Source organism: Orcinus orca, chromosome 3, assembly GCF_937001465.1.
Source record: "Orcinus orca chromosome 3, mOrcOrc1.1, whole genome shotgun sequence".
Taxonomy (NCBI): Eukaryota; Metazoa; Chordata; class Mammalia; order Artiodactyla; family Delphinidae; genus Orcinus; species Orcinus orca.
In genome coordinates, this window is record NC_064561.1 from 87,008,859 (window position 1) to 87,021,822 (window position 12,964).

At 40.7% G+C, this 12,964-nt stretch overlaps 1 protein-coding gene across 4 annotated transcripts in view; it reads right to left on the reverse strand.

The window, feature by feature from the left end:
* The window catches only part of FAM170A (family with sequence similarity 170 member A), a 58,528-nt gene that overhangs the window by 17,818 nt on the left and 27,746 nt on the right, over positions 1-12,964 (reverse strand). For 3 of the 4 annotated variants that reach the window (XM_049708514.1, XM_033423826.2, XM_049708512.1), the window contains one exon: positions 1,667-1,825. The gene's annotated coding sequence lies outside the window, so the exon portion shown is untranslated. Of the gene's footprint in view, positions 1-1,666; positions 1,826-8,776; positions 11,382-12,964 lie in introns of those variants that run through there. The other variant, XM_049708513.1, reaches the window with a different exon arrangement.

A 12,964-nucleotide genomic window follows, 5' to 3' on the forward strand; every position in this document is an offset into this window, starting at 1 on the left:
GCCCTATTTCCCTAAACGTCCAGATTTCATTTCCACATTGTGATCCAAACTTTCTCCTGAATGTGTCCTAGTTGCTTTATATTTATCTTAGTCTACATTCCCCAGAGCTTAACACAGTATTCCAACTAAGGTCTGACCAAGGCAAAGTAGAGTGGGGTTCTTACCTCCCCCAGCAGAGATACTTCTCTTAAGACTGGCTTTTTGGTAGCCACATCAAACTGCTAACTCCTACCGAGCTGATACAGCCACTTTAAAGTAGCCAAGTCATACTTCAAAACCATTATTTCTTACCAAGTAATGTAGCTCTCTGGGTTATCCAGACCTCTTCTATCCCTCACCCAAAGACCATCCATAAGCCTCACCCCACCAACATAAAAGCACAAGAAACGGGTAAAGTTTTCTGTTTTGTACATTCCTTTGAAAAAGCTGAAAATTCTTTGATTTGCCCATGACTCCTCAAAATACCCCAGGTCAAAAATTGTCGTCTCAAAACGTCATGCAACTCGGTGAGCTAATTTCATGAATCTTTAAATACCATGAAGGATACCTAATACGTTAAACCATTAAATGGATCCTGCCTAATTAACAGTAAATCCTAGGGGAAAGAGTGCAGGTCTGTCATTAGAGCCACCTGAGTCTGAATCTCAGCCGTATTCATAAAGTGCTGTTGGCCCAGGACAACTTATTCTGAGTCTTGCTTTCCTCCCCTAGAAATGGGGCTAATACATCCACCTTGCCATGTCCTTGTATAAAGTACTTGACACAATGCCTGGTCTGTGGCGGATGGGCAGTAAATGATATGCTTCCCCTCGCAGCACAGATTATTACAGCTTACACCCCATTTCCCTTAGTAGATTCCTAGCTCTTAGAGAAAGGGCCTGGGACTTCCTTGTCTTCACATCCCCCAGACCCTCAACACCAGTGTAAGCAGACACACATTCCTCTTGAATATAAATGTGAGCATTTGGCTTTAAATTCAGTTGTATATCATATAGAAATAATTACATTTCTGCTCTGGCCTCTCAGTTTCAAAGGGATATTTTTTGAATTCCCAGGGAATAGCTAAGATTACCTATTATAAAAAAGAAAAAAGATAGACTCTACTCAAGTCTCGGGCAATCATGTTCAAATGGTGCTCTAAGTCTCGGAGAACAGGTTGACATTGACATTTCTAATATTCTTAATGTTGACCCAATTTTAAGCTCTATTTCTCTCCTCAAGTAACCATGTTTCAAGACACAACCAGAAAACAGGAGGGGCAAGACGAGGCTCTGACGGGGAAAGCCAACCTCTGATATATCCAATTTCTGACCTATGGCTCAGTCAGCTCAAGGAAAGTTTTGTGGGTCCCCAGTGTCTTCCCAGGGCAACAGACACTCCCACACGGCCTCAACCAGGCTGAGGTAATTGTTACTGTTATGGCTTTAACGATGTGAGTGGGAGAAGATGAGAATTCTGAAAGAGACTTATTTACTGCAAAGCATCCCAAATATCTCATTAATCTGCTTTTCATTTGGCAAACTCTTCCTTCATTAAAAGTGCCACGCTCTGCTCTGCGGTTTATGACAAAGTAAAACCGTCTCTGGGAGGCAAAGCAGCAAAATGGAAAGAATGTGGGCTCTGGAACAAATTAGACGTGAGTTTGATTTCCAAGTGTGCTACTTACTTGTTCTGTGACTGTGGGCAGTTTTCCTTAGCCTGTTAGAACCCCATCTTCCTCATCTGTCAAGAGAAGATGATTGTCCTGTCCTGGTTTATGAATATTGAGATCAGCCCTAGGCCCTAGGGCACTATGTTTGTTTCTCCTTTAAGGTTCAATGGTCACCTGCAAAAGGAAGATCATAATATTACCAACTTCATACACTTCGTGATGAGGATTTAAATGGGTGAATGTATGTAAACTAATTAGAACAGAGTCTGGCACAGAGGAAGTTCTATATAAGTGTGTGTTATCATAATCATTAAGGATTAAATGACACACATAAAGGACGCTTTGAATATGTACCTGTTACATATGAGGTGCTCAATAAATGTATGGGAAAATATCTCCCCTCCCAACTAGAGACTTTTCCTTGGGGTCTGAAGAAACTCCTTGGGTTGGAGGAGCTTTTCAAAATTATATACTCAGGGCTTCCCTGGTGGTGCAGTGGTTGAGAGTCCGCCTGCTGATGCAGGGGACATGGGTTCGTGCCCTGGTCCGGGAAGATCCCACATGCCGCGGAGCAGCTGGGCCCATGAGCCATGGCCGCTGAGCCTGCGCGTCCGGAGCCTGTGATCCACAACGGGAGGGGCCGCAACAGTGAGAGGCCTGCGTACCACCCCCCCAAAAAAATTATATACTCAGAACTTTAGAGAAAGAGGGATCACGTAGATAAAACCTGTTTACAAAGAAACAGACCGACGGACGTAGACAGGGAGAGCAGGGATGAGAGGTAGAGAAGGGAGCTTCCCTGGTAAGGTGGCACAGTTATCAGAAAAGAAGATTCCAGGTCTCCTGATACCCAGATGACTACATTCTTTTCCCCAGGTCATGCTGCCTTTTAAGTGTTGTCTTGATTGAGAAACACCTTCCTACAAACAGAGTTCAAATTGTCAGGTGACCTCTGATCTTCTTTGAGTTTCCAATAAAATGAGAATAAAGAAAAGACGTGGACTCAGGATGGTTTAGGAAGATGCTGGGAATGTAAAGGGAGAGAATGGCTCCCCCCAAAAATCCCAATTCAGAGCAGGGACTATTTACCTCACTCTGGACAGTAAAATAAGGGCAGTGCACCCAGATGCCTGCCACCCACAAATCCAAATCCAGGAAGCTCTGCCTCCCTTGGTTAATTTTAAACGCTGCTTTTATATCGCAGTTTAGATTTGTTTTGTTTTGTATGTACAGTATCAGTGAGCTGCAGATTCCTTATTCCTTAGCTCTAGGAATGAGAGCCCTTTCCAGCTGATTTGGTGTCACTCAACACTGAGGGAGTTAGAATATTCCTCTTCTGATTGGAAATACTCACTTTATTTCAGTGGGTCTCCTTCATTTCTTTCCCTTCCATCAGGGAGATAGATCTCACCTAGGGTGTTCTGCCTTTCAAAGCAGTTTTCACTTCAATAACTAAGATTTTTAAAATTTTTTTAAGTAACCAAAGAAACAGAAGCCAAGAGTACAAGAAAGAGAGCACAGAAAAATAGAAGGGGAAAAAAATCAGCCCCAGGGTGAACACAAATATTGATATTTGGGGTCCCCTAAGCTTGAGTCTAGGCTCTATTTTGTGCTGAAATTCTGGGCTCCTCTGGCAGCTAATAGGTATAATGTCTGCCAAAAAACGCTAATAAGTATTTTCATGAGGAACCAAGGGGGGGACAAGGTGAGGGTCTTAATACAGTTTTAATGTTCCCCAGCTCTGTCCGTGGCCTACCTACCCTCACGGACTCAGTGCTAAAAAGAGAAGGCTGTCCATCTAAAAATAAAGAGAAGGCATACTAACAATCCTGCCCTGCTATGAGATCCATGCATATCCCAAAAGGGGGAAGACTGCATGTCCTGCTTCTGCCTGGCTCACATCAAGAACTCCAAGAGAGAAATCAGAGGCAGAGGCAAGAACGGTACCAGGGGAGGCTATCCAACTGAGAGCAAAATCTGTGTCCCCTATGAGGGCAACCAGCCTACCACCACGGGGGCTGAAGTGGGGGAGGAAGGGAATGCATCATGGAACCCACAGGAGGCGGACAGAACTGGAGCACATGTAGGAGACAACCCGTGGGACTCCGCTGGGGCTGGGTGGGGAGGACATGGAGATTTGTAAGAGCCAAAGAGATAAAAAGCTAAAAATACGGGTTATTACCATTGCTGTGACCCCTTTGAAAACTCCAGGCTAGCGTGGCCTGAGAAAATGTGTTGACATTGGTAATATCACCTCCTTCTGTTATTTCTCTGCAATTTAATCTGCACACGGTGTTGTAACGAGGATCCCTAGTGGGCTGTATTCATCCAGACTAAATCTCTTCTGATGCAGGTGTTCCCAGTAAAAGAAATACGATTCTTGATTCTTAGAATTTAATTATGTGCTGCTCTTTGTATATTAAAGTAATTCAAACTACTGTACCACTGGGGTATATGATTTGTATTACTTTTCCTATAAGTGGGATGGGCTGGTAAAGAATCATGCATTTTCTCACAAAGGTTCCCTTGCAACTAATCACACACGTTTGAGAAATAGCAGGTCAGGACTAGAGGCACCGTGTGTGTCCATGAGACAATTTCTCTGCAAAGAAGCAATATAATATAAAGAACGGTTAAATCAATTAAACAAGGAGACCATTAGACTGAGGCAGCTCTAATACATTAGCCTACATAAGCAAACCAAAACCTAAGCCTGTAATGCCTCAAGGGTAAGAAAGTGAAACCTAAGGACAACCAATCGCAGACAGCCAATTCAGCTTTTCCAAATAAGGCAACTGCTTCAGCCAATCAGATAATCCCCTCACTTTGCTTCCCCTGCATCTTCTCTACAGAAGTCTTTCTCCCAGCTCCCGTATGGGGAGCATCCTAACCATTTCCCATTCGGTGCTGCTTGATTCAAATCAATTTTTGCTGAAATAAACTCTTAAAATTTGAATATGCCTCAGTTTATCTTTTAACAGAACTAAGCAACACTAGTCCAGAAGATACACCAAAAAGCATTATTATTAGCTAGCGCCTAGCCTTAACCTGTCTGGGTCTCAGTTTTCTCATGAGTTAAAAAAAAATTTGCAGTTAAAAAGATTTCATATGCCACCCCTTGGAGTTCTTGTGAGGGCCAAAAGAGAGTATTTGAAACATTTTCTAACATTTTCTACTATAAAAATAAGGGGCCACCTAGTCCATTGGAGCAATGGAACTTTGTTTTCAGGTAAGTTAAAATACCTGCTTTCTTAATTATTAAATTTGCAATTTAATAATTATAAAATGTATCACTCCAGCTCCTAATTCTTATGTGATGACATGAAGTACAAAGGCAAAGAAAAGAAAAAGACCAAATCCCCTTCAATCACAGTATCTGGGCAGGCCTGGCTCATATTAGAAATCTCTGTATGATATTACATTCTAACATCCGATATTAAGCTTTCTTTCAGAGAATAAAGAAAATATGTGCCAATATTAAGTTATTCTTGCCATTGTTGTCTTAAATGAATGTGGGTGTCTTCTTAAGGCACTTTATACAAATCAATATGCCACCAACCTAGTGAAATGTGGCCACCCACACCAAAAGTACGACTAGAGAGAAGCATCCAGCCCATGAAAAAAACTAGTGACTTTTAGTGAACAGAATAAGGAAGAAATTAAATTGGAGTCTGTGGGTGGTGACAGCAGAAGAAGTGGGTCATCCTTTTAAACCTCATTTCCTCCGAAGTTTTATGTTAAAGAGGCCCAACCACCAAAAAGTGAGTTTCCATATTGCCTAGGGAAAACGATGTCAAAGTAATTTGAATATTTTTCAAATAACTTTCCTTAATACCCTATGCAACTGAGAAATCCCACAGGCCTGTAAATCTTAACAAAGCCATTGTTTCCAGCTCTAAACCCTGCCTTTGGGTTTGGCTTTCTCCCTTTCTTTATGGATGAATAACATTTTCAATCAAGTTGTTTTTCTTCTTACTCTGGGAACCAAGCTCATTTTGCATAAACATAATCCTCTCTGGCATAAAGCCAGAGATTTTCAGGCTCTCTGGCTTTACCTTCCCTTTCTCATCACTACTAGAACATGAGAGTCACACTCTAGGAATCTCAGGGGGTGCAGGAGAGATGCTGTGCAGTGGGATGCAAGTTGCTTCTGAAATCTTAAGAGCAGAGTCACCTCAGAGAAGATGCTTCACACCCAAGTAAGGTTCTCAACTGTAAGCCATGTATAATAGTGACACTAGTAAGAATCAGATAAGACTTCACTCAATGACTGCTCCTCTATGAATGCTATCCTGTCCACTTTCCCCCTCCCTTAATGAGAATGGCCCACTTGCCACCTTTGCCTCCACCACTGAGGTGTATACAAGCTTTGATCACAACGTTTCCGTCATTTACTTGCTTTTTTTTTTGGCCGTGCGCCTTGTGGGGGGATCTTAGTTCCCCGACCAGGAATGGAACCTGGGCCCCCTGCAGTGGAAGCACAGAGTCCTAACCACTGGACCAGCAGGGAATTCCCTCATTTACTTGTCTATATTTCTGTCTACCCTCACCAGACTGAAGACTTTTACAGGGCAGTACCTTTGTCTTATTTATTTTAGAAATCCCCAAACCATGCTTGCCAATGTTTGTTATGTAATAGGCTCTAAAGAAATGTCTGTTGAAGGATTAATTTGTTAATTGACTGACTAGTTGATTGATTGAATGAATGCCACAGATGAAAGCACCCTACAAACCTCCTATCGCTAGACAAATGTAAGTCATTATTATGTGGAATTCCATAAATTAGCTTTGAACTTGAGGTAATTAGGCAATTGCTCCAAGTCAAGAGGTAATGGACCTTTTAAATGTTCTTATTTCATATCATCCTTTGTTCTTGTTTATTTATTTAATCCAGACAGCTGCCAAGCATTTACACATCTTAAGATAACACACTAAAAAAAAAAAAAAAACAGTCCCTGCCACAGAAATACTGAGAAATATTCTGCTGGCTAAATTAGAACTGACTCTTAGAGACACAATGATGAAATTACAGACTTTAAGTTCTTTCTCGAGTACAAACTGGTGTCCTGGGGAGACCAATTAATGCTAACGCCAACACAGAACAATGAGGGGACTGTCCTCAGATGCCCATTTTGTTTTTACCAGTTGCTCTCAATATGAGAGTACTTACAGGAAGTAGCTGGGTGTTTGGTTTTTTTTTTTTTCACTATTCACTTCATAAATATTGGACACTAGCTGTGTGTTGGCTAAATATAAGAGATGCAAACAAGGATTTCAAGGTGGCGTGTGGGTTGCATGAAAGGTTCTTGACAAGATTACATATACCATAACCAAGGCAGAATGAAATGCCATAAGACAAACAGAAATACAAAACTCCCCAGTGCAGTAACAGGCCCCTGGAGAAGATCAGAAAAGACTCCATGGAGGAGGTGGTAACTGTGATAAATTAGGCTTTGGACAATACGTCAATCCACATAGACAGGGAGAACAGCGTGGTGGGACTGGGGAAGAGTGGGGATTCCAAGGAGGAATGATGCTATACAGAAATTACAGAAGGGAGGGCCAGCTCCCATGGCTGTTTTTAGTCTTCATTTCCAGAAGTTTCCATTCCATGTGCTCCTGGTATGCTAATTTGACTCTGGTAATAACCAATTTGACATTAGTGTATTTAATGTAAAATAACACTGATATCATTACTATAAATCTCTCTCTCTTTTCACAGCAGCAATAAATATTATCTTGAAGCAATAGATCAAATACTACATTTTTATAATATCCCTAGAGAAATTATTCAAAATTGAAGCACACTTTGAGTATATTATAATTACATTTTCTTTAATTTTCCATGGAATTCAAAACAAATACTTCTCAGCGTTTTCTGAAAATGATCTGTGCTTAACATGGAAAAACATTTTAATTACTATAGCATAACATCTTGCCAACTTCTACATCATTTAATCCTTGCCAGATTCTGATTCTAGCATTAGAATTAGCTTCTCTGGAATATTTTTACAAGCTGGGAATGGACATGTTTAACTGTATAACATTTCTTAACTTCATCAAATTCTAGAACAGCCCCTTCAATCTGTGATAGAAATAAAGAATCAGTTTAATGGTATGTCTCTCAAACTAATGTTCTGAAGGATATTAACAGGTGTTTCATTAAAAAATGAGAAATGTTAATGGAACAAAGTTAAGTAAAGATTTCCACACTTATATGTGGAATCTAAAACATTCAACAAACTAGTGAATAAAACAAAAAGAAGTCAGACTAGCAGATACAGAGAATGGACTGGTGGTTGCCAGTGAGGAGAGGGAGTGGGGAGAGGCATTATAGGGGTAGGGGATTAAATATGGGGTTATTATCAGATTATATGAAATCATGTGTATGAAACTTTTGAAAATTGTAAAGCATTGTAGAATTTAAAGAATCTTTCATTCAATAAAATAGTTTAAATTTTTTTAATTTTAAAAAATATTCACTTAGATTTGAATAGGGAAGATTACCTGAATATATATTTGGACTGCTCATAGAGTAGGTGATTCAATACCTGACAAAATAAAGGGTACATCTTTTCCAACTAGACACCTCGGGAGTCTATAACGTTACTCCAACAATATCACCTTTATTCAAAATATTTCTGAACACCTCTTTAGTTTATGACATAAACTTTAGTTTATGACATAGACTCAGTGGTGACAACTTTTCATCATTTATGGGTAGATTTGATTTGGAGAATAGACAAAGACATTCAGAGCCAGATCTGGAAAATAAGGTAAATGGCCTTTTGATCACCTGGAATCTTCCTGTGAAGTAATGACACCAACTTTCTTGTGTAACTTATGAAGTGGTTCCAAAACCAGTAAGATAGGAAGAATTCCAAAGTGTTTTAAATAATGGTAGCATCATTAGAAAAGATATCTTTCTCCAAAAAGAATGTGACAAATTAAACTTTTTGTTATGAACATTTAGATATGGTTGTTCAAAATAGTTCTCAATCCCTTTTTTCACATTTTGTTCAAAAGTAACTTGTCAACTTAAGGCAAATTCCTAAAGATACCTACCTACCTACAAATGGGTTATGTCCCTTTCAAGTATTGTTTGAAAGGAGAAATGAGACTTACTCTGTCAGCTCTGGCTCCCTCCCCTTTACAGGGTAGAAAAAAACCTGAGAGAAGAAAAAGACAAGACAAGATTGGGGGTTGGGATAAGGGAGGTAGTCAGCAGATATTATCAATGGCCTGGAGGTCAATCAGATTCACAAGGCAAAAGGATTGTTTCATAATCTCCCAATACCTCTCAAATCAACCAGGCAAACCTCTGATGGTTTCCAGTCATAATAGTTACATTACATGAATTTTAAACAACCTTAAAGCTACGGTCCTTTTGGCCCTGAGCAATACAGCAATGGGCATTTAAGACACCTGGCTTCCAACACCCATCCTGCCCCTGCTGGTGGGGCCTTAGCACCTGAGATAGAGAACTCTGTTTTGTTCATTAATGAATCCCAAGCATTTACAACATATACTCATAGGTGCTCAATAAACACTTCAAGTAAGAAGGCTTACTCTCACCAGGCCTCAATTTCCTTATGTGTCAAAGAAGGTTATTAGCTTAGACCAAGAGATTCCTATCATAATCATGAACTTACTAATGGAGACTCATCATTTTTTCTTTCCTCTGCTTTCCAGCGGCAAAAACCTTTCCTCAAACTATACCAAAGAGCCAATGGTCAACTGTCTCTTCCTCACGCCTGACTACCATCTATATTATCAACAGACATTTTGCTTTCATAAACTCAAGATTTTCCAGAAATGAGGAGGTGTAGCTAAGATGATGGAGTAGGAAGAGGTGAGCTCACCCTGAGCTCACTTCCTCCCATGGGCACACCAATACTACAACTATTTACAGAGCCACTATTGATGAGAATGACCTGAAGACTAGCAGAAAAGATTTCCCAACTAAATATATAAAGAATCACAATGAGAACTTCCCTGGCGGCACAGTGGTTAAGAATCCACCTGCCAATGTAGGGGACATGGGTTCGATCCCTGGTCTGGGCAGATCCCACATGCAGCAGAGCAACTAAGCCCACGAGCCACAGCTACTGAGACTGCGCTCTACAGCCTGTGAGCCACCACTACTTAGGCCCACGTGCCACAACTACTGATGCCCGCATGCCTAGAGCCTGTGCTCTGCAACAAGAGAAGCCACCGCAATGAGAAGCCCGCGCACCACAACGAAGAGTAGCCTCCGCTCACCGCAGCTAGGGAAAGCCCGCACACAGCAGTGAAGACCCAACACAGCCAAAAATAAATAAGTTAAAAAAAAAAAAAAAAAGAATCACAATGAGATGGGTAGGAGTGGAGATGTAGTAAACTCAGGAGCCTTACCCCTGGGGTAGGTGACCCACAACTGGAAGGATAACCACAACTACAGAGGTTCCCTCCAAGGAGCAAGAGTTCCAAACCCCACATTGGGCTCCCCAGCCAGGGGGTCCTGCACTGGGAAGATGAGCCCCCAGAACAACTGGCTTTGCAGGTCAGCAGAACTTGTATATGGGAGAGCCAGAGGGCTCTGGGAAATAGCTTAAAGGGCACATGCAAAATTTCACATACTCCAAATCCCTGTGCAGAAGCAGTAATTTGAAAGGAATTTGGGTCAGACCCACTTGCTGATCTTGGAGAGCCTCCCAAAGAGGCAAGAGGCTAGTGGGACGCCCCCTGGGGACATAAACACTGGTGGCAGCCATTTTGGGGAGCTCATTCTACCATGAGGACACTGGAACTGGTAAGCACCACTTTGGAGTCCATCTGCTAGATTATTAGTGCCAGGGACTTACCGGCCCACCCAGTGCCAGCCCCGAGCCTCCCTGGCCCCACAGCCAGCCTAGTAGGGACACAGCCCTGACCATCAGAGAGCCAACACTGGCCCCAGGACCCACAAGGCCACACAACCAGCCATGTTGAGACTTACCCCACCCACAAGCAGCTCAGCATCCACTGCACAAGGTAAGCCTCGCAGCCAACCTGGCTGGGGGGTGTGGAGGTCAAACCCTGTCTACTAGCACACCCACAACAGTCAGCCCCACCATAAAGAAGGGCCCACACAGCCCACATAAGGGTACCCCTAAAGCATATGTCTCTGAAGACCACAGGAGAACGTGCTGCTAGGCCCCATAGTATGTCTGTAATATGGCCACTTCTCCAAGATTGGGAAGCATAACCAATCTACTGAATACATAGAAATAAACAGAGAATTAGGCAAAATGAGGAGACAGAGAAATATATTCCAAATGAATAAACAAGACAAACATCAGAAAAAGAACTAAATGAGGTGGAGATAAGCAGTCTACCCAATAAAAAGTTCAAGGTAATGATCATAAAGATGCTTAACGAACTCAGGTGAAGAATAGAGAAACATAGTGATAAATTTAACAAAAAGCTAGAAAATATGAAGAAGAACCAAACAGAGCTAAAGAATACAATAACTGAAATAAAAATACACTAGAAGGAATCAACAGTAGATCAGATGATACAGAGGAACAGCTCAGTGAATTGGAGGACAGAGTAGTGGAAATCACTGAAGGTGAACAGAAAAAAGAATTTTTTTTTAATGAGGATAGTTTAAGATATCTCTGGGACAACATCAGGAGTATAAACATTCATATTATAAGGGTCCTAGAAGTAGGAGAGAGAAAGGAACAGAAACTTTATCTGAAGAAATAATAGCTGAAAACTTTCCTAACCTGAGGGAAGGAAACAGACATCCAGTTCCAAGAAGCACAGAGAGTCCCAAACAGGATTAACCCAAAGAGGTCCACACCAAGATACACTGTAATTTAAATGGCAAAAATTAAAGATAAAGAGAGAGTCTTAAAAGCAGCAAGAGGAAAGCAGCTAGTTACACACAAGGGAACTCCCATAAGACTATCAGCTGACTTTTCAGTAGAAACTTTGCAGGCCAGAAGGGAGTGGCATGATATATTCAAAGTGATGAGAGGAGGGAGTTCCTTGGCAGTCCAGTGGCTAGGACTCCATGCTCTCACTGCTGAGAACCTGGGTTCAAACCCTGGTCAGGGAACTAAGATCCCACAAGCCACACGTCGCAGCCAAAAAAAAAAAAAGTGATGAAAGAAAAAACACAACCAAGAATACTCTACCTGTCAAAGCTGTCATTCGGATATAAGGGAAAGATAAAGAGTTTTACAGACAAACAGAAGCTAAAAGAGCTCAGCACCACTAAACACACCTTACAAGAAATGTCAAAGGGACTTCTCTAAGCAGAAAAGACCAGAATTAGAAATATAAAAATTATAAAAGGAAAAATTCCATTGGTAAAGGCAAACATACAGTAAAGGTAGGAGATCAATTACTTATAAAGCTAGTAGGAAGGTTGAAGACAAAAGTAGTAAAAATCATCTTTATCCACAATAAATAATTAAGGGATACATAAAAAGATGTAAAATATGATGTAAAAAACATTAAGCATGCACAGGGCAACAGCGGGTGAGTAAAAATGCAGGGTTGTAAGAATACATTCAACCTTAAGAGATCATCAACTTAAAATAAACATATATATATATATATATATATGGTCACCACAAACAAAAACCCGTAACAGATACAAAAATAGATACAAAAATAGAGAAAAAGGAGTCCAAACACAATATAAAGGTAGCCATGAAATCACAAGGGAAGGCAGCAAAAGAAGAAAGGAAAAAAAAGAACTACAAAAACAACTCCAAAACAATTAAGAAAATGGCAAAGAGTATATACCTATCAATACTTACTTAAAATATAAATGGACTAGATGTTCTAGTCAAAAGACATAAGGTACCTGAATGGATTAAACAAAACAAGACCCATATATATGCTGCCTACAAGGGACTCACTTCAGATCTAATGACACACAGAATAAATGTGTGGGGATGGAAAAAGGTATTACACGTAAATGGAAATTAAAAGAAAGCCAAAATACAATACTTAAATCTGACAAAATAGACTTTAAAATAAAGACTGTTAAAAATCCACAAACAATAAATGCTGAACAGGGTGTGGAGAGAAGGGAACCTGTTGGTGGGAATGTAAATTGGTGCAGCCACTATGGAGAACAGTTTGGAGGTTCCTTAAGAAACTAAAAAGAGAGCTACCATGTGATCCTGCAATCCCACTCCTGGGCATATACCTGGAGAAAAACATGGTTCAAAAGGATACAATGTTCATTGCAGTGCTGTTTACAATAGTCAAGACATGGAAGCAACCTAAATGTCCATCAACAGAAGAATGGATAAAAAAGATGTGGTACATATA